The sequence below is a fragment of the Suricata suricatta genome, chromosome 1, assembly GCF_006229205.1.
Source record: "Suricata suricatta isolate VVHF042 chromosome 1, meerkat_22Aug2017_6uvM2_HiC, whole genome shotgun sequence".
In the NCBI taxonomy this organism is placed as follows: Eukaryota; Metazoa; Chordata; class Mammalia; order Carnivora; family Herpestidae; genus Suricata; species Suricata suricatta.
This window is the reverse complement of record NC_043700.1, coordinates 177792388-177815421: the sequence shown is the minus strand read 5'-3', so window position 1 is coordinate 177815421 and position 23034 is coordinate 177792388. Positions and strand designations below refer to the sequence as shown.

The 23034-nt window shown below is 40.0% G+C and overlaps 1 protein-coding gene across 2 annotated transcripts in view; it reads right to left on the bottom strand.

Moving 5' to 3' along the window:
* The window catches only part of KCNIP4 (potassium voltage-gated channel interacting protein 4), a 1120978-nt gene that overhangs the window by 1034519 nt on the left and 63425 nt on the right, over window positions 1-23034 (bottom strand). The gene's annotated exons all lie outside the window — the stretch shown is intronic.

The window sequence follows — 23034 nt, the reverse complement described above, 5'->3', positions numbered from 1 at the left end:
GTAAAACAGTTCCGCTGCCTTGACAGCTTCAGAGGTGGTCGTGGAGGGTCCCATAACCTAAGACAGCACTCAGAAAACTGCAATAAAAATATAAATTATAACGATGTCACTTTACATCTTAGGTCCTAATATTTTGCTGCCTGTCACTTTCAAAGCATTGAGGCATAGTAGGAGAAATATTGGTTAAGTAATTCTAAGACTGAGGTAAACTGAGTTTTAGTTTGGGTTCATCTCTAAGGATTGACCATAACGCAAGTGCTGGAACGCGTTCTTTCATTCTCCCTTATTATGAGAGGACCTGACTATATTATTTCAAGTCTCTCTTCATTGGGAGTATAGTTTTCAATGATCGTTTGTAAATTCAGTTAACATTTGCTGAGCATTTAGTATGCCCAACACTGTACTTGTCACTGTGGATCAGGATAAGAAAAAGTAATAAAATAAAAATAAATAAAAATAAAGACAAAATCTGACTAAAGAAATAAGACAATATTGTTAATCAACTTGGCTATTAAGCACAGAGTGACATCTGAGAAAAGATTTCAGGCTAGGATTCACTGTGAGAACAAGATTAGTCCTGAAGCCAAGAGACTTGCGAGGTAGAATTAGCTGTGTATCCATATGCAAATTGTGTCACCTCACCTATAAAATGAAGAGTTTAGGGCCATGTAATAATCTCCCCGGCCCTTCCTATGACATGTAAGGCACTAAGGTAGTCACTGAATGCTACTCTGTATGCCTTAAAGTGATTAAAAGAAAGTGTGGCCCCATTAGGAAAATAAGTCTGGTGACCGCACAGCCTGGGTTCCTCAGGACAGTCCCCATGTTTTCTGTTGTCCCCCACTAATTATTAACAGCACCACAAGCACATTCCCTCTCCCAGTTTCCCTCTCCAAAGGGTTCTAGTTTGGGTGACCGCTTATAATCAGCATCCAGGCATATACACACAAGCTAATAAAGCAAGATCATAAAAGAGGAAGGGTGAAGGGCGGGGTAGACAGAAGTATTCTAGGACCTCTGAAGTCGAAGAATTAACAACCAGTTTGCTTGATGAGTTTGGACAGTATTTTGAAGTATTCTAGAAGTATTCTAGAAGGCTAGATAGCAGAGGGGAGAGGATTTTGTATAACCTGTATAATTATGTTGAATATAAAATATTAAAGTGTGGGTTATCCCCACACTTCAATTACAGAGTAGTAGTTGGACTTCTTTGGCCCTCAGTGTCATATTTAAGTTCCTCATCTCCAAACTTATGCTTGTCTTCTCTTCTTTCAAGTATCAATTAGCTAAATGTCCTCAATGTACAGGTCAAGACCAAATGACAAAATGTATTGCCTATCTCATGTGGATCTAGTAAATCCGTGCCGAATGGATTTCAAGAACCTTCCTATGGCCTCCACCCTTAGCACACCATTCTTTTTGTTTTACTTTTTCTCTTTGGGAAATGTCAGTCACCTCTAACCTTTGCTAGAATGGACTCCCAAGCGATATTTCAAGCAATTGTGTTAAGGCATGACATCTCTTGGAAATCAGGCCCTTTTTTCCAAAAACTGGACACGGCCACTGTGATACCTATCCCTTGGGCACTAACGCTCAATTTCCCTAAAACACCAATTACTAAGTTTGTTCTATCCTACCTGCTACTCATTTAAACGTTCATCGGCCTTGAGAAAGTGGCCTGTGTCTTAATGGACATCAGATCATCAAGGCCTTGTTTCTATCTGACAGTGCCCAATAAATACTGTTGAATTGACATGACTGTGGCTTTTTATTCCCCTTCTAACATTTGCCCCCTGCCAACTCTTCTTATTTTGGTCTCTGAATAGAGATGATAGGTACCTCCAGGATTTCAAAGGTAATTTAAACTTTGTCTTTATGCAATAGACAGAACATTCACACTACAGGGAGCTCAACAGAGAACGATCAGTTGTTCAATTTTCAGCATAAAGCTAACACAGAATGAGGAGATTCACAGCTGCTTCCCCCTCTCCTGTTTTCCTAGCATCAGAGCCTACATAAGAGATTTTAGTTCCTAATTTTGCCTTTCTCTTTCTTCCCTCCTGACAGTGACTGGAGACTGACCTCTGTTTGCTTTTTTCCCATCTGTTTTACAAAATCACTCTGCTTCTATTTTCATCTTTGCTTTCCAGCATCTAAACCACTGAAGCCGTGACCTTTCAAGCAGATGTAGCAATAGTATCCGTGCATCCTCTGATTGAAAAATCAAAACTGAGCCCATGGTATAATTATTCTGTGTGCACAGGAGTGGTGTGTGCACTTGCGGAAGACAGATAATTGGATTTCAGATTACTGACAAAAATATGCACGTTCCACCTGAGCCCCTGTAGTTTTGTTGTTTCTTCCCCCCTGGGATCCCAGAGAAACTTGAAACTTCAATTCTTCTATGGACGCTCATCCCTTACACTTGGCTTCCAGGCCCTGCCTTTTCTATCTCCTGAAGATCTTTAGCTTACCTCTTCATTCTTTCTCCAGAACTCCTTGTACTGGTCCAGTACTGACCACCATTAGGATTCATCTGGCCACTTGGTTTCAAATACCTTCCTGCCTCCAATCTTGCCCTCCTCCCCCCACCATCTTCTACATGAAGTTACCAGAGTCACCATAAAACTAGTTGAATTTTCCCTTCAAAAAAATGTCAGAGGGTTTCCTTGTCTAAGTAATTTCTCTGAAGGTTTTACTACCAATACTGGAAAATCAGAAAATTTTCCATTAAAATGGAATCTCTTAGTTAACAGGTTGGGCACTACTAGGCCCCAATTCCCACATGGCCACAGTCCACTGGAGCTGAGCAGTGCCTCCCCATTAAGAAGGGACAGGAGCTGTCCCATTTGCCACAGTCTTCTCCACTTAGCATTGCTTTGATGTCACCTGAGATGGCATTTATCATATGCTGATATACCACCAGAAATACTTCACTCATTTACACAGCCCCCGCTGGTTCCTGGGGACAGTGGTAACAGAGACTCAGACACTAGGATTCTTACCAGATAAAGAGATGGCCAAACAATGATGAGTAAACAAAACCACATTTGAGACGTAATCCCAAAAAGAGCTTACATCGATCTGGGGGTTCCTATAGAGGACATAAAGCTATTGGTGGCTGCCTGTACAGACATTTTGGTTAACATCTTAAGTTTTATCATAGTTATCACATCTGTAATTGGATATGTGGAGGGTAAAGGGAGAAGAACTAAGAAAAATGGCTGGGAAAAAAGTTTCATTTCTTGATAACTTAAGAACCACCTTTCTTGTCATTTTCTGGATGGATTACTAGCACAAGAGGAAAAAAAATAAAAGTATCTCAGATTTCTCTGAAATGGAATTTAACATAAAACTCTAGTGTCCCAATTCTGCCTCATTTTATTCCCTCTCTGTACAATTTAAGTAGAAATTATGGTTATGCAATGAGGACTCAATATATAATATCACAATGAAAATTAATTTTAGAAGCATATTGGCATTTTTAATATGCAGTCTAGTTTATAATAAAATGATATCATTAAAATAAAGTTAAAAGAAAGATTAACTTGCTGTCACCAATTGCATGTACTTTTGCTATTAACATTCTTTTCAAGCAATTTCTTAATACAACTTCCAATTTTTCCTCATAAATCAGAATTAAATAATTTTTCTTCCTCTGGTATTGTTTATAATATCCTATCGATGATAGTTTTAAGATGATCTATCTGCCTAAAGTGACTATAGCTCCAACTGAAGCCAGAATACTGAGAGAGTATCACCATACTCTCCTCAATTAGAAAACACTAGGAACTCAGAAAAACAAGATTTATATTATAATCCAAGTGTAGTGAAGAATAGAGATAGGATTACATAGGGTTATCCAGCTTCTGGTACAGAGCCCTCAAAGCGGCATTAGACAGAAGGAAGTTTCTGGAAATCACTGTTCTTAGAAAACAGAAACTTGTCAGACATAGGATAAAAGACCACAAGGACTATGTGAGTAACAGACTGTAGGCAAATCACTACAAAATAGCCATCCCCATGCACATCTGGCAAAGGACAGGAAATTTTATTTATTTTTTTTGTGTGTGTGCAAGCAAGCAGAAAGGTCAAGAAAGAGACATTTAACTCATCTTTATCACTGGCCTATAGTCCCTTTGAGGACTCTTTTCCCTCACTTAACCAGCCTTTAATGTACTGTTTACCTACCTCAAATAATGCTTTGTTTATATAAAGAACTTTGCTTTTGCAACTAGAGAGTTCAGCTCTCAATTTGTATCTCCAGGGAGTTTAAGAAATTGATTCAAAAGGGTGATGCATCAAACATAATTTAAGAAACCATATATTTAAGATCAAAGATGGCTTTATCAAAAATTTAGAAGAGTTTAAAATGTTTCAAATTGAAGATAACTATAACATTAGATAAGTTATGGAATTTTACCCCATTCTTTGCTAAAAGAGCACAATTACTTTTTTTTTCACCTAAATATGTTTTAAGAGAAGTTTGGAACTTCAACAATGGAATTTGAGTTCTCTGAGGATCTCTCAGCCGCATTTAAGACAACTGGTTAGTTACCATATATACTTGCAGATCTCTACTGGTAACCAAAAAATAATCAGATAAAATACTTTGTTCTTAGAAGAAGCTTGGAGGCAGCTGGGTGGCTCAATCGGTTGAGCATTCAACTCCTGATTTCAGCTCAGGTCACGATCCCAGGGTCGCAGGATTAAGACCCTTGTTGCTCTGAGCTCAGCAAAGAGCCTGCTTAAGATTCTCTTTTTCCACCTCTCTACCGCTCTCCCCCACTCACTGTCTCTCTCCCTCAAATAACAAAACAAACTTAAAAAATTAAGAAAAGGATGTTTGGAGCCCAGATCTCAAGGTGTATGCCCATATGCACACCTGAAATCACACACATTCCCTATGTAGACATGCAGATACAAACATAGACATAGTTCTGGGACTCTGGTGTCACAGTCTTCAGTCAGTCCTTTATTTTTCTGTATCTTGAAACTGATTCAATTCTTTTCCACATGGAGAATCCAGATAGCCTACCTTCCTAACGCCTAAGCTGTCTGTTCCTCCCACCCAGTCAACTGCCACCTCATCCTACACCTTACGGTGCTACAAATGACAACTACACTTTTCATCCCTGAACAAGCCATTCAAGAACATCACGGGACACCTGGGTGGCACAGTCAACTAACCAACAGACTTTGGCTCAGGTCATGATCTCATAGTTCGTGAGTTTAAGGCCCACACTGGGTGAGCTTGAGGCACCCCCCCATCTGGACAATAGAAGCCTCCCATCGGGTGAGCTTGTGCCCCATATCGGGGGAGTCTGAGCCCTGCATCGGGTGAGCATGAGCCCTGCTTCAGGTGAACTCTCCTTCTCTCTCTCCGTCTCTGCCCCTGGCTCACTTGTGCCCTCTCTCTCAAAAAAATAGTTTTAAAAAATCAAAATTAAGGCAGATGTTAGCTGCACTTATTAAAGGCTGATCACTTTGTCATCAATTATGCAAATGTTAAATCCGAGAATTTATCTTCTCTCAACAGTTATACATGCTCATTTTAGCTGTTTTTCATATTTTAAATATTACAAAGTATAACTTATTCAACAATTTTTTCAAATATAACTATATATAGACTTTAACTTAAAATTCATTGGTTTTAAGGGTTATCAAACTGAGGAATTTATACAATCATTCAAATTAAAACGTCAAAGTAACCCTAAAAGTCATTGTTAACCCCTCTGTTTATTTCACACCCAAACCACTGGCAACTTTCTTTGATTCAACCATGGAAACATGCCCAGAATGGGTCATCTGGGTGGCTCAGTTGGTTAAGCGTCCGGCTTCGGCTCAGGTCATGATCTCGCAGTTCATGGGTTTGAGCCCCGTGTCGGGTTCTGTGATGACAGCTAGCTCAGAGCCTGGAACCTGCTTCAGATTCTGTGTCTCCCACTGTCTCTGACCCTTCACGCTGTCTCTCTTGTCTCCCAAAAATAAATTTTAAAAAATTTTTTAAATAAAAGAAACATGCCCAGAATCTACTTGTATGACTTGTACTCCTATTACCTCAAGGCCCCTGTCTTTCACCTGGACTCACCCAATAGCTTCCAACTGGCCTTCCTTCTTTTGCTCTTGACTGAGGAACAATATCCTAAGCTATCTTTAGAAAAGACAAGCAAGATCTTGCCACCTTTCTGCTCAGAAATGCCCATCCCACTATCACTTCTCATCCTACTCCAGTAAAATCCCAGCTTAACCATGGCATGCTTGACCTGCCTTCCCAATCTATTTCTTCTGCCTTCCCCTCTCTCCCCTGCTCATACTAGTCTCACTGAACATCTTGCTACTCCTTGACAAGACCATACACAATCCTGCTGAGCTCTTTTCCTCCATCTCCTCTGCTGCAAAGTCTCCTTGCCCAGATACTGGCCTGGATTGCACACTCCTTGTAATTTGGGTCTAAATATCACCTCCTTTGCAAGGCCTTTCTGACCACCTAATCCACGGGAGCATCTGCACACTGTCACCTTCTGTTAATTCGGTCTGCTTTATTCTGTTTCTTAGAAAGAGTTTGACACACACAATAATTAGTATGCCCAGTGTCCACATATAAGGACAGGGACAGAACGGAGATGGTATCCAAGACCTCATGAATTCATTCGGCAAAATATTCTCCTTTGTGCCAGACATGGCCCTAGATGCTGATAGATATTGATAAAATAAGTAAAAACATCTGGCTAAGGGAGCTTCAATTCTAATCAAGAAAGATAGATAAGAATGAATAAGTAAAATATAGTCAGGTGGTGGCAACTGCTGCGGAGACAAAAAAAAGGAGGGAAGAGAAATGGGAATATGGATGGAATAAGGCAGAAGAGAGGGCTTCCGGTTGTCTGTGGAGCAGGCAGGAAAGGTTTCGGTGAGAAGGTGACATCTGAGTAAGGACTGTATCTGTCTTGATCACTGGCAATTCCATTCGGACAGCAGCCATTCAATAAACATTCGTTGAATAAATGAATCAATAAAATTAAGGCAGAATTCCCAAATACACACCATTGGTGATTTTTTTCCTCTTTGGCTTTGCCATCATCACTATGACCATCACCAATAACAAGAGCAAAAAGTGAAGTGTCCGTATTGCTGTTTTTGACAGAATCGCCAAAAAATGTTACTCTATGGAGAAACATTGTTATTCTTTAGCAAAAGCAACCTGGAGTCAATTTCATATAAATTCCTAGGAAGCTTTAATTAAGTATGTTATCCATATATAAGGCATATGAACCAAAGAGATTAAATCCTTTCAGCTTCACAAATGGTTGATCTCAGAACCTGATGGGAAAAATCTATTTTAAATATCTGTGAATGAAGCAGATAGTAGCAACAGTCCACTTCCTGCCTGCGGGAGTGAGCATGTGACATGCACGTGAACAAGCAAATATGTACCATCCCCTCTCCATGTGTCCATGTTAGCCAAGCAAGGATAATCAGTGCGCTATCATTATTTTTGATAGATAGAGTGTCACTCTTCCTTCTTTAATGAGGAAGAAAGGAGTGACAAACTTGAGAGAGCTACAATCCATCTCACCGGCCTGTAGACAGAACAAGGCTAGTCCCAAAGCATGCAGGAACAACAGCAGGGAAAAGAGAGGGAGAGAAGCCTAGGGCAAGAAGAACAAGAAAAAGAATCTTCATGGCTGAGCTCAGATCCAACCATCCCTCAAACTCTACCCACATTTCCGCTTGCTCGTTTCAGCTGTGGAAGGTGAAACTGCTCTCTGAGATCTGTGTCAACTGGGGACTTATGAACTCATTTACAAAATGCTCAATTATTATAGATGTCTCAGTTTTGCTTGGCAAATGCAAATATTTAAGAAAACTACAATCCTCTTGTGCTTTAAATGCAAAGGCAGTTAGTCTTTGATTTTGCTGCAGTATATGTAAAGTAGTATGTAATTTTTCCCACAGTTAGAAATGTTAATAATTCTGTGAAACTTGGACTAATAGGGACTTTGTTACATAATTTACATCAGATGAATATTTACATCCTGCCACGGACTCACACCCTGGGTGTATAATAATCCAGAGTTGGGTTAAAGTCTCCAACACACCTCCTCATGCTGAGGTATGACTAAGCTGTTTGAATTCCATTTATGCTGTTTCTTACTTAACTCCCAGGCATAATACTGCAATCTACCCTACACAAAACCAAAATGTTCTTGTATGTTTGTAAGCAAGGCACACGCAATATGTAATAAAGCATTATTTTATTTATTATCAAGAATATTCAACACAGTCACTCCATTTTATTTCTGGCATCTAGCCATGTAAACATGCTTTTTCATAATAACCATATTTCCTAAAGCAATCTTATATTTGTGTGTGTGCTTTAAGAAAGTCTACCACAGGGGCGCCTGGGTGGCTCAGTCGGTTGGGGCTCCGACTTCGGCTCAGGTCAGATCTCACATTCCTGGGTTCGAGCCCCGCATCAGGCTCTGTGCTGACGGCTGGCTCAGAGCCTGGAGCCTGCTTCGGATTCTGTGTCTCTTTCTCTATGTGCTTCTCCCCCTCTCATGCTCTGTGTCAAAAATAAATAAAATATTTAAAAAAAAAAAAAAAGAAAAAAAGAAAATCTACCACAAACATGATGAAGCTCCATATTAATACACAATGAGAAAATATCAATTTATGTGTCTCGTATCAGTGCCGGCAGACTGGTATACCCAGGATTTCTCCAGTTACTAGACATGTGTCACACAGGTTCATGGTTGAGTTGCCAGAAAATGGAAGTATCAGAAAAAGAGATGGGATTTATTTTTCATCACTTACATACAACACCCAGTGCTCATCCCAACAAGTGCCCTCCTTAATGCCCATCACCCATATTCCCCTCTTCCCCAATCCCCCATCCACCCTCAGTTTGTTCTCTGTATTTAAGAGTCTCTTACAGGTTTGCCTTGCTCCCTCTCTGTTTGTAACTATTTTTTCCCCTTTCCTTCCCCCATGGTCTTAAGTTTCTCAAGATCCACATATGAGTGAAAACATGATATCTGTCCTTCTCTGACTTATTTCACTCAGCATAATACCTTCCAGTTCCATTCATGTTGCTGCAAATTGCATGATTTCTTTCTTTCTCATTGCCAAGTAGTATTCCATTATATATATAAACCACACCTTCTTTATCCATTCACCACTTGATGAGCATTCAGGCTCTTTCCATAATTTGGCTAATGTTGACAGTGCTACTATGAACATTGGGGTACATGTGTCCCTATGCATCAGCATTCCTGTATCCCTTGGGTAAATTCCTAGCAGTGCTATTGCTGGCTCATAGGGTAGTTCCTTGTTAATTAAAAGAGATATGTTTTTCAACAGACAACAGACTAGGAAATGTTTCTTACCCATCATTATATATCAACTTTTATTCACATATCTGATGTTAGGAAAAGGATGTCATGACTAGACTTCAGATTTATCAAAAAGAAAGAGTATCTAAAATCTTTCAGGCTGAGCAACAAGTCTTTAGAGCAAAGATCCAAAGTCCCAACAAGATGAGTTTACAAAAGCAAAGTTAATTACTTTCCAGGGAGAGAAAACACAGAGGAAAAGGTAGTAGACATAAATTCAGAAGTTCCCTTCTCTGCCAGATGCATGCAGGGCCCTGAGCGCCTCAGTCTGGCACATCCTCCTTGCCAGTGATTTGGACTTTTATAAGGTGATGCCAAAAGGAACTAACTGAATGACTGAAATAAAGTTGTTTTTTTTTTAAAGTTAGCACTTGGTGATGGAACCACATGCCTTATCCAGAGGAGCTATAAACAGAAATTGATTCTGTTTTTTTTTCTGCAGTCTCACATTTCAACAATTTAAGTAAGCATACATCAAGGAAGCATTCATTCATGAGAAGTGAGAAAAAAAAATCCCAAATAACTAATGAATTTCTTTTCAGATGATGATTCATCTGACTTCTAAAAGGTGGATCCTCGAAAGAAACAATGGATGATTCAATCATTTCTTAAACTACTGAGGCCCAGTCACTCCCTACTCCTGATCACATCCATCATCAACAAAAACAAAGGAAGGGGGGTGCCTGGGTGGCTCAGTCGGTTGACTGTCTAACTTTGGCTCAGGTCATGATCTCCTGGTTTGTGAGTTCAAACCCTGTGCTGACAGCTCAGAGCCTGGAGCCTGCTTCAGAGTCTGTATCTCTCTCTCTGCCCCTCCCCCACTCATGCCTGCTCACGTGCTCTCTTTCTCACTTTCAAAAATAAATAAAAATTTAAAAACTTTTAAGAAAAATGAAAGATTACAAAAAACAAAGGAAGGGAGAGAGGGAGGGAAGGAGTAAGGAGAAGGAAGAGGGGAGAGGAGGGAAGAGGTATGAAAAGCAAAAAGAAAGGCCCAATGAAAAAGAGATTTACTTCAAACTCGTAACTCCAGGTATTGATTTCCAAATTTCATATCAACATATGAGAAATAACACTATTTTTTAAGTTTTTTAAATTTATTTTTGAGAGAGAGAAGAACACAAGTGGCGGAAAGGCAGAAGGGAAGAGAGAGGGAGAATCCTAAGTAGGATTCACATAGCCCGCCCAGAGCTCAGTGCAGGACTGGAACCAACGAACCACAAGATCATGACCTGAGCTGAAATCAAGAGTGAGATGCTTAACCCACTGAGCTACCCAGGCACCCCACTTTTTTTTAAACTACTAGAAATGTTTTAATCACAAATTCACACACAAAAAAACACATTCTCTATAAAGTGACTTCAACAAACTTAACAAAAACTAAATTGCACACCCAGAAACAAATGACATGAAACTAGAATTGCTTCTGAAATGATTGCCACAGCTGCATTGTGGTTTTAAATAAAGCTAGCAGAGTTGCATTCCTGAGGCTGGGTAATTGAAATAATTTGCTTTTCTACATGTATAAATACACAGTGTTAATCAGCAGCTTAAATTGAAATTGGTACAAATATCATGAACTGAGACTGTTTGCAAATCCGCTCTGGATTCAGGCAATTCACAGCAAGTCTTCTCCATTAGCACCACTAATTGAAATTTGTTACATAAAATTGTTTTCTCCCTAATTCCCTAAGGGGGATGAAGGTCAAACCCAGCTGCCCGTGTGTTTATTCAGGGGCAGAAACAGGAAGCAGTTCCACTACCAGAGAGAAGTTGTTGTTCTCTGTGATAATGTTGGGGAGGAGCCACTGCTCCTGTGTCAAACACTAAGGCCCCAGATAAAGGCATGGTGGCTGTAAGAAGCCAAAGCTATTAATGTCCTCTGATTTACAGGTTCAGAACTAAAGACTAAGAGTGCTTGGTACCTATAGGATACCTAAAAGGAAGGCTCAGAGAAATAGAAAAGAAAAAGAAGGTCTAGAATATGCTATGTGCAACAGTCACTACAGATGTCCATTGTCCAGAAGTACAGGTCAAACGATACTTCTGTTTCAGAAAGAGCAAAACTTCCAACCTAATTCCACCTCCATCTTTGGCTCAGCCAAGAATCCTTTTTACATTGCTTTCACCTTTATTACAGTGCTAACTTGTAAAAGAATTAGGTAAGTATGTGTCTTTCTTTCTCACTAGATTATGCTAGAAACTGTAAATCAGTCTGCCATGATATGCTGCAAACAATAGAAATGCAATAAATTGTTGAAATGAATGTAATTAATTTAGTGCCACAAATTGAGGAAAGGGCATATTTAAATAACCCATCCAATGTGGAAGTAGGCACGGTCTCATCTTTCATTAAAAAAAAAAAGTTTTACCAAGAATGAGGGGTTGGAGAGAGCAATTTTCTTACCCAGGTCACTCTTGTTTTTTGCTTTTTGGGTTTTTTAAATAATTTATTGTCAAGTTGACGCACATACAGTGTGTACAGTGTGTTCTTGGTTTTTGGGGTCCCAGATCACCATTCTTAACTTTTTACAGCCATGCTTTCTTCACAGTGAATGAAGAAAAGAAAAGCATATATGTACCTTTTTACAATGATGGTACACATTTTCAAGTGTTCCAATGATCTTCAAAAATCCTTTCAGGTCATTATCTCTAGCAAGTGCACCTTCTTATATTTTTGCCTGTTACCTTAGTTTTTAAATCATCTTTCACCCTTCATAAAAGCATGAGGATCCTGCATCTAGCCAAAACAGCTTTCCTACCTAGAAGTCTTGAATTGTTCTGGGGATAATCAAGGAGGAAGGGAAAATGAGCCTTTCTGGCCTCTGAATTCATGTAGATAATACTGTCCTGTGTATTCGTCAATTTCAGTTCCTGAAGACTGCAATTTGAATGCATTCGTTCCTAACTACCATTTAACAAGGCAACAAAGGTGCTTTCTTAAAAGTTTAAGGCCACAACACAAGATGTGAGACTACCAAAACTGTACCATTTCCATTAGCCCAAGTTCATTTTATCAAGAGGCTGTACAGACTTGGAGTAGAATCTGATCGCCTGAGTTTTGCCCCAACTCTGCTACTGACCACTGCTCTGACATCTCAGTCAAAAGAAATCACTTGGATATCCCTCAGTTTCTTTAGCAGCAAAATGGAGATAAAAACTGTAAGGTGAGAGATTGATGGCTAACACCAAGGCACTTGGAACACGGTCCGGCTCATGGGCCCCGCAGTGAAGTGCTGATCGTTCACTGTACTGGATTCACTGTACATTCATAGGACTGAAGTTAATTCTATGCCCTCAAGAAAAACACAAATGTGCGGAGATCTTTAAAAGAACAGGTAACTGGCTGCTGATTGAGGGATAATGGGAATCCATCTTGAAACACATGCCGAAGAGCTTAGTTTGGAAAATAGCCACCAAAGCAGAGCAATATAAAGCATGAAGTGTTCTCATGTTCACAGTGCCGTGAAGAAAAATGATCGAAGCCAACTGGACCCGATCATTCCTTGCCCATACATTCATACAACAGGTGGACAGCAAACGTGTTTATAAAACATGTGACAGCAAAAGGAGTATTTGTTAAAATGTTCTAAAGGGGAGAATGAGTAGGAGTTCCAAAAGCTATCTGAGGAGAAGCAAGTCTTCTCTTCCTTAAACCACAGAAAACCCTGTAAAATAAGTGCCCCCGTGTATTCCAATCTTCTGGGGTCACAGTTTTCTCTAATATCCAAGCGACATGACTCCAGTCTCCGTTTGCTTGAGGAAATCCAGCCTTACTGCTGTTACTTCTAAGCACTGCAGTGGGAGGTAGCCTACATTTTCTTGTTATTTTGAGCCCCATTTTGTCTCCCTGCTAGATCCGCAGTGACTCTGCACGCCATCCTTCCCTTCCCATGGGGCTAGGCCCAGCCCTTGTGCCAGATGGAGGGCCCCTCCGTTCTCCACAGTGTGTCAGCCCCTGGCAGGCCCTGGGAGCTGGGAAGAACACTGGGAGGCAGAATCCAACACACACACACACACGCACGCACGCACACACACACACACACACACACACACTTTAAATTCTATTATCTGACTTGGTCAAGTCTTTCTGAGGTTTTCTCTCTCCTAGCCCATTCCCCCCCAGGTTCACCTCACCCTGGAGCCATCCTTCTTTCAAAGACCCTCCCAATCCTGGATTTCCTTTCAAATTGCAGAGGCCCAGACTTCTCAAACTGACAGAGGTCAATCCAAATTAATTGCCATGTTATTATGCAAAATAATTCAGCTCCTGCCCTCTAACCCTCTCCTTTTGGGAGTTTACCTTTTGGGGTTTACCTTGGTATCATCTGGGGGCCCTTTAAGGTATTTCACAAATAAAAGAATACTTCTTTCCATGAATAAATTATGTTTTTCTTGTAAGGCAGGAAATATGAATTCATATACCTATAGGTATTTGGATCTCTCTATAGATATATGTAGACATAGACATATAACACATGTGCGCGCACGCACACACACACACACACACACACACACACACACACCAAACATGGTTTAAGGCAACAGGCACTATTCCAGAGACACCAAGCCATCCTAAAGGTTGTCAGAAGAGAAATTGAAGCATACTAAAGATTCCAAGACTTTGTGCAGAACTTGATTCACAGGCAGTGCTAAGACGTCCGTGGTTAGGAACACCCATTGCGGGAGAGGCTTTCATGGAGAAAAGGCAGAAGCAAAACAAGGAAATTATTAACTGGCTATAGTTTGAAACCTAGTTGGTTGTTAGTGATTGGTTATCCTTAGGTTTCGATTTTGCAACCTTGAGGCATGCAGGCTTGAGTTTGCTTACATTAGATCCAGCGCAGTCTAATAACCTTCTTGTTTAATTAATTTAACAAGTGTGTTTAAATTTTACAGATAAAATGCTCTGGATACACTGTCATCGTAAATATGTGGACTTTGTCTTTAGCCAGATCTGGTTACACATTCTAGGCTTACCATGTACCTACGACGTGTCCTCAGACAAGTCAAGATCTTAGCAAACTTTCTAGAACTTATTTTCTCATCTGTAAGAGAAGCAACCACATTTGAAATTCATTGGCAGGATTAAATGAGATGATGTTTTGTAAGGTACTTAGTATACTGTATGGATCAGAGTAAGCACTAGTAAAATAAATAGCTTATCAACAAATAATAAAACATACGGGGAAGGAGAAAAAGCAATGAGAAATGTGGATGACTTGCTTCTTAACTGCAAACCCCTCCCCAGGGAATCCCCACTGCTCCCAGAGAAGGGGGCAGCCAGCAGGATTCACTAGATACTGACTAGCAAGGGTTGATATTTGGTGAGTATCCAAAAGGTCACACCAGAGGTTAAAGTATTTCTGGGGCGCATGGGTGGCTCAGTGGGTGAAGTGTCTGACTTTGGCTGAGGTCATGGTCTCACAGTTCATGGGTTTGAGCCCCGCGTTGGGCTCTGTGCTGACAGCGCAGAGCCTGGAGCCTGCTTTAGATTCTGTGTCTCCCTCTCTCTTTCTCTGTTCCTCCCCTACTCACACTCTCTGTCTCTCAAAAATAAATATTAGAAAAATAAAGTATTTCTGAATGGCCTTATAGCGACTTCCTAGACACCAAGAATAAACTCCCTTCTAGCCCACCTACCATATTCTTTCCCCTGAAACCTTCCCATATTTCAGTACCTAAAGGCAAATGCCCAGCATTCCTGCTCAGGGCTTCTGAACCCCTACTCCAGCACTGTGGGCCAGCATCTCTTCCATCTGGTTGCTCCCTATGCATGCTGACAGATGTTTTTATTATCCTCACTGAAGGCAGAAAGGATTCATAGGATAAAGAGACTCAGCAGGTGTCTTTACCATTGCAGGTAGGGCTCTACATGTCCTTCTTCTAGGTTAAGGTAAAGAGTAGCAAAGCAAAGACTAGTGATGCAAAAGAGATGTTTTTGTGCCTTAAAGAAGGATGCAAGTGAGAATGAGAAATTCAGAAACCATTTGATAGATGTTAACTTAAGAAGGAACAAATAATAGATGCGATTACCGCAACTCATCCGCGATTTCTATCTTTGTCTCCCCGAATGCGCAAACAACCATCACACCTAAAGATTTACGTCACTTCACGCAGACCGGCACTCCTGAGAAGATAATCATACTGAGAAAGATCTTTCAAGCATCGTTATAAGTTGTTCCGGAAGTTGTAAAGTTTCATAACTTCTGAGGGGCAAACGTATCACCAACTTTTTCTATGAAGCCAGTGCAGAACACATCCAGTAAATGTAACCCATTCTTCACTTTACAATTGTTATCTCACATTCCGCGTGATAGTAGTCCAGAGCTTGAAACTCAGTCATTTGTGACTTCAAATATGCTCCATTAGCTTCAACATTCATATACAGATTCACTGATATCATTAGTGACAATCTCCAGAAATGTAAGGGCAGAAAGGTATCCACCATTTTACATGTGACTTTTCACTGCCACTGTGCAGAATATGATAAAAGTAGGAGGAAGAGAGAACCATGCCTTATCCTCAAAAAGGCTAATCCCTTTGAGTGCTTAAACCCTTACATTAATTTATTCAATAAGGATTTTGAGAGCCTGCTGGGTAGGAGGTAATACATACTGGAAGTGAACCTGTCTATTACTACAAAGGCTTCCTGTCATCAAAAAGAAGTGGTACTACATCTGAAAGATGCGATGGCCAATGAGGTGAGCTCAAAGTACCAATGCCTCATGTCCGTTCCTGTCACAGGGCTCATCAGTAACATAGCTCTTCTCTGCTGAGCCTAAGCAAGGCCTGGGAATCCATCTCAAGAGACCAATGCAAAGATAATATTACCAGTCCATTAGAATTAAAAGCAGCAGCTCCCCTTAGAGCTAGCTACTGCATCATTAATAACACAGTGCCTGGCACAAAACCGTCACTGAGAAAATGTCTGGTGAATGAAGGATTCACTGAATGGCCGCTGAAAGTCTGGATTATTCTATCGCACACAGTGGTAAGCACAGGCATCTGGGACAATCTCTTCCAACATACACACAGCCTTACCAACCACAAAAACATAAATAAGACCCAAAGGAATCCCTCGTTGATGCATCCCTGTCACAAAAAGAAGTCCTGAAGTGAATTCTGTAAACAGATCAATAGAAAGTTTCGAATGAATAGGTCTTGTAGGAGTAATCAATGGCAGCTGAGTGAGAGATTGTAAGCAGGCTCCAGGTCAGGAGAGAGCGTTTATCATTGAGCAGATTATCTGGCCATTTAAGGACAGGGAGAAAAACAAGGCTGAGAACTATTGTCAAGTTAGCCAAAATTTCTACCTCTTTATGCATTAGTTCAGTCTGTTCACGCAAGGTAATTTGCTTGCTAAACTCTCTCTACATTTCCTGAGCATTTGCAAGGCAAAAAACTCCTGGGCGTTTGTCAAGCTGTATCATGTTCACCAGGACTAAGGAGTTCAGCCACAAGATGAAACGGCACCATTATGTCAGGAGGGGCTTCCAATTATATAATTTGGTAGAACTGTTGTAGCTGAATAGTTATGTCACGCTTAATTCAAATGTACTCACGTGTGTGTCTAAAGCAGGAATTATTTATAGGAGACAGCTTTCACTGTCCGCTTCTTGTGACTATGCTAATCTTATGGTACTCTCCTCTGAATTCCTAAATGCTTCTTGCAGTATTTTGCTGACTAATCTCTGCGGGACTGTTCAGACCCAACCCCTACCCTTCTCTATCCTGTTCCCCTAGGCTGACTGTAAAGACTGCTTACCTGGGTTCCTGAACTTTCTGACTTCTGGCAGCTTTTTGGTTGGGTGGGGACATAGCTTTCCTGGGCTTTCACAGTCGGAGCGAGGCGAGGAGCTGTGCTCCTCTGGACAGGCTATAACTCCTATCAGGAGCCACCCTCCCACAGTGGCAGCCATAGTCCTCTCACTCCAGGTTCTGGAAACGGCTTCCTGTCCGGTGTTAGGGGGCAGTAATGACTCTTCGTGTTGTGCTCCTCTGTCAGTGAGGCACCATTCTGTGGCAACCATACCCGGTATTCGTAAATGGTCTTTCCACTTAACTGTGTTCTGTTTTGTGCCAGGGTTCTAAAAGATATAAATACCACAACATTTAGCATTTGTTTTTACTGCTCTTTGGTATTTTCCATTTGACTTGTGTGTATATTTCTCTGTGTGTTTTTTTCCTTGAACATAATTGTATTTCCCCAAGAAGCACCATAAGAGTTAAATTGAGTTCAGGAGTTGACATAATTCTTGAACCCTTATTGCTAGGAAGAGAGCATACTGAGCAGAGTTTTCATTAACAAATCACAAATAGAGTTTGTTAAGCACTCATTATGTGGAAGACCACTGAGGCAGGCGAGCTCCATGTAATGCTTAATTCCTGTAACTACCTTGTAAACCAGACTATATTATTCTTATTTTCAAGAAATGGAATCTAGACTAAGATGCATCTTTTAAAAGGTCACATCACTAGAAAGCTGCAGAGCCAGGAGGCAGACTTGGGTCCATCTGATACCTGAGTTTGGACCCTTTATTGCAATCTGACATCAACCCTCACAAGGGAAATGGGAGACTCCTGCTCTGATTAACCATCAGAGCTGCCTCCCCATTAGGTACAGAGTCACCAAGAGCCAATAGGAAATCAGGATTTAATTCGGGTATTCAACCCATGACAAGTAAATATGCAAAAATAAGTGTTTCTGTGTGTGGTATTTTTTTTCTCCATCTATTTTCTCACATGCTTTTCAATCTTAAAATAGTCTATGGTGATTTGGGCATGTTTCATTTAGTACTCTCTATCTGCATGTTGAATTCATTTATATACCAATAACTGAATATTATTTGCATAGTGTCTAGTGTATTGTAAGAACCTAATAAATATTTTAATCAATTAAGTTGTTACAGAGACTGTTTGTCATAGAAAATCAATGCCTGTATTCAGAATGCAGAGAAAGAACATCTTATCATTCACAGCCAAATAAGAGTTTTGATTATTTGATGCTGAAAAGGGAAACACAGCAAATTTTCAGATGAGTGTAATTGCACACTGGTAATTATACAAGTCTGATTTCATTATAGTAAATGCTAATTTAATGTCTGATTCACTTTTCTAACTGGCACAAGAAATGCTTTTACTTCACATGTAATATTTGATCATAGAATTTTGAAAGAAAATACAAGCTTGTTGATTTAGGGAGCATTTCAGGATAAGCAAAGGACATTAAAACTATGGTTTATGTAGAAAAAGGAGACTTCAGAAAAACCATTTTAAATTCTTAATAGTTTCTGAACCTTTTTATGAAATATATGGACCCCTTCTCAGAACAGCAGGTGTAAATAAATAAAATCCATAGCATTATAAAGGGAACTAATTACATTGGAGAAAGCTATCAAAATATTACAAGAATAATTCTGTGACAGAAATATACTTCACTGTAAAAATATCAACTATCAATATGTAGAAATGTGTCCGATAACTACTGGAACTATCAAGCAAATGTACAAAAATGACAATGTGATGATATGATTATGATTTATCTATGGTAATGGAGTTGCACACAATTTCTGTGGTTTCTTGCTTATACCCATAATGAAAGGATGTGCTAAGTTGCAGTTAGCTGAAGTTAGTAAAATCTAGGTGTCATTTTTAATCCTATGTAGGTTTACTGAACCCCTGAACCCTAGTGGGGGAACTCACTGAAGCAATCCTGACATAACAGAGCTTTAAAAGAGGAAATGCAGGAACCAGAAATAGCGGGAGGAAGAAAAGCCTTCCTTTCTCTAAAACCAAGTGGAGAGAAAGTAAGAACTGTTCAAGCGGAATTACTTTTGGAGCCAAATATACCCTTGCTCCACGGAATAAAATAAAATGCTATTTTTAAAAAATAAGTTAAAATAGATTTCAAGCAGACTGCCTCATGAAAGTCTTTGAAAAAGGAACGTACTGGATTTTTAAGTGATTGACAGCATGGAGCCACTTTTAATTTTTCTAATGTATATTTCATCATAAAAAGTGAGTGAACGTTCAAAGGAAAAAATGGTAGGACTACTCATTTATTTGATATTCCTGATAAAAGCAAATATCTTGTGTCTTCTTAGAGCCCGAATCTGGATCCTTCGCATGAGCACACTCCCAAATTTGTAGTAACGGAATAGGCCATGTACAGACCAGCCAGTTCATGGCCAATCAGCTTCAGACACCATTCCGTTGCAAGCTTTGAATCAAAACCATTAATGGTCAGCAAAAACATACTAAGATCAACATCAGCACACTGAACAGGAATTCCACTAAAAGCAAATGCAAAGTTACCATTCTAATTCAATGTTTAACAAAGTGCCAAGATCAATCTCATGGGATCCCCCCAGAATGTATCAGAGGGACCCATAACGGAGGGGAATGCAAAAGGTACTTCCTATCAGGAGCTGATGGTTACTGCTTAAAATTAAAAAAAGAAATAAATAAAATAAAACAGGTCCGAAATGGTGTGGCTTATGCTTGGTCCCAAGTCACCAAAATGAGACTTATGTCAGCTCTCTCGCAGAAATGGAATCTCATACTAGTCCATCAGGAATCACCAGCTCAACACGAATGACGTAATCTGCCTCACAGACCCCCGCTGTCTCCTGAAGGGACATGGCCTTGCCACAAGCAACCTGCTTTGTGGTCCTGGAGTAACTTCCTTGATCCTGCTCCCTTCTTCCCACAAAAGTCTTTCCTTTGGTACAGCTCCTTGGAGCTCCTTTCTGGATACGATGCTGCCCAATTCCAAACCATTTTTGCTCAAATAAACTCTTAGAAATTTTAATCTATTTCAGGTTATCTCTTAACATTCCCTAGGACCCTAGAGCTTTGTGTCTCAGGTTTATTCTCCTAATTTTCCCACTTTTCAATGTCAAACTGAACTAAAGTTCAACTGTCAAGTAATAACTTTTGGGGTTCTTGACCTAAAGTAGAGCGTTTTTAACACAAAAAACCATTTCCACTGGGTCACCAGAAGTTCTCTGACCCTGGTTCTGTTTCATCCCCTTCTCCTTTTAAAAGAATAGATCGTAGGCAGAAAATCATAGCCCAGCAAAGAGATGTAAGGTCTACTAATGTATCTCTAAGTCACTCAATCTCAGAGTAGACACTGAGGGATGTTCTGGGGTTACAGGTAAAGAATCGGACTCGGAACAGTTAGGACATGGTAGGAGAGCATGGAGAGAGAGACTTCCTGACAGAGTGAGGGTAAGAGCTTCTCAGAGGCTCTAAGATGGGAACATGAGGGTCATGGACTTGTGTCTCTGTCTGAAAGGTCGCTATGTTTCCTGCTCAAAGCTCTCCGTGTACAGAAGAGTCTGTGCAACGTCTGCCCATATGAACTAAGTTTGTATCATTCCCTACCATTCTACTATGTCCCCCATTTAAGAAGCATAGACCTTTCCTGCAGACTCAGGCCCCTGCTCTCTCCCAGCTAATGCTAGCAATACCCAAGATGACAATGAGCAACGTTTTTAGCATTTAACAAAATTACTACTTATTTAATGAAATTACTATTTTAAACCTTAGGTCACTCCTTAAGCAATTTCTATATTTCAATCAATTCTTTCGGTTTTCTTTTTGTTCTGTAACTATGAACACAAACATGAGGACTTCACAGAAAGTACAATAAAATCTGGTCAGACTCTTACACCACCTTAACCTCAGTGCCCTCGTTTCTACAAAAGGGACAGCGATCATTGTTTGAATGAAATGAGGAGGCTATAGGGAACTTAGCCTGATATTAGTTAGTGGTTCCTTCCATGGGAATCCCCAGACCCATGTTGGTCCACTGTGACGTTTTCATGTATCTCTGATAAAATTAAAAGAATAATATAATTAGGTTTTCATAGGGCATAACATGTCCAATTAAAATACTGTCTCATTCTCAGATTATGATGTACAGCCTACATTTTATGGTAGAGCTCTTTCTTTTATAAAATCGTTATGATTATAGATGGTAGTTTTTTTTCCTTATTCCCAATATGCTTTGTATTGCAAATTGAAAATAGGAGAGCAGGCCATGCTATGATTCTCCACTTCTTAAAAAACTGTACATCTCAGGAGCACTTGGGTAGCTCAATCAGAAAAGCACACCACTCTTAATCTCAGGGTCATGAGTTCGAGCCCAACATTGGATGTAGAGATTACTAAAAAAAAATAAATAAACTTTAAAGAAACTGCCCATCTCCAAGGAGTAGAGAAGTCTAAAGAACCCAGATCTTAGTTGTAAAGCACAACAGTTTCTGAGTGTAACTAAACTCTGAGTTTATTTTGCAGCCCAGGGGAATCTTGGTGAAACTAAGCGAACCCCATGTATTTGTCAGCTCTACGTCTCCATATCCCTCAGCAGCCTATCCCTGCCACAGGGCCCCAGCCTGTGAGCTGCCCTGCCAGGATCAGGAGCTGATGGGACCATCATGTCCTTGGCCTTCAGGGGAGCCTGGCTATAAAATGAAAGGTTCTCCCTGCACTCAGGTTTCTTAACCAGTTTTCTTCAACTCAGTGGATTGACTTCATCTGTTCCTTAATTTTTTTCCTGAAAATTTCATTATTCCATGCATATAGCAAAGGATTTGGAAAACACAGAAGACTATAAATAAAGAAAACAGAAATCATCTCTAATTCCACCATTTAAAGACAATCAGTGTTACCATCTGAGTCTTTTGTCCTGCCTTTGATAATGCATGTATTCTTTTTGGGAGGACATAATTTAGATCATACTCTAGGCTTTGCTCTCTTGCTTTCTCTGCAAGGGATATGGCCTCAAGAGACTTCTTGTGTTATTAAGAATTCTCTTAAATCATTGTGCTTCATGGCCACAAAATGTTTCGCTATAAAATATTTTTCTATTATTTAAAAACAGGCTAATGGAAGGGTGCCTGGGTGGCTCAGTCGGTTGAATATCCAACTCTTGATTTCAGCTCAGGTCATGACCCGAGGGTCATGGGACCAAGCTCCATGTCAGGCTCTGCAGTGAGCATGGGGCCTGCTTGAGAATCTCCCTCTTTCTCTTTCTCCCTCTGCTCCTTTCCTCCACTTGTGCTCTCTTTAAAAAAAATAACTAAAATAAGATTAAATTAAATTAAACAAAATAATAAAACCTTTAAAAACAGTCTAATGGAAATCCCTGTTTATAAAGCTTTGCGAGAAAATACAAATATATCTGTAAGCAAATTAACAGAATTACTAATACAAAAGGATTGGAATTTTAAGATGCTCTACGCAGCCCACGTACTCTGGATTCCCAAATTCCCATCTTACTCTCAATGTAGACACCAGTATCTCCAATATCGGTTCTTACTCTTAACCCCAGTTCATTTGAAAATGGGAAAGTTGGCATCTAGTTATATTTATGCCTTTATCTTAAAAACTTACTGAGGTTGAACATTTCTGGTGTCCATGAATCATGTCTGTAGTTTGGCTACTGTTCTATAGTTAACTTAGGTTTTCTCAACAAAATGTTTCCCTATCTATTTCTAAGGTGGGGGGGGGGGGAAGAGGGCAAGCCAACATGAAGACATGGATATGTACATGTTTATTCCACTATGGTCGGGGCTCTCCTAATGATGCTATTGGGCAACGACCTATGTTACTCAGTAACAGACATGCT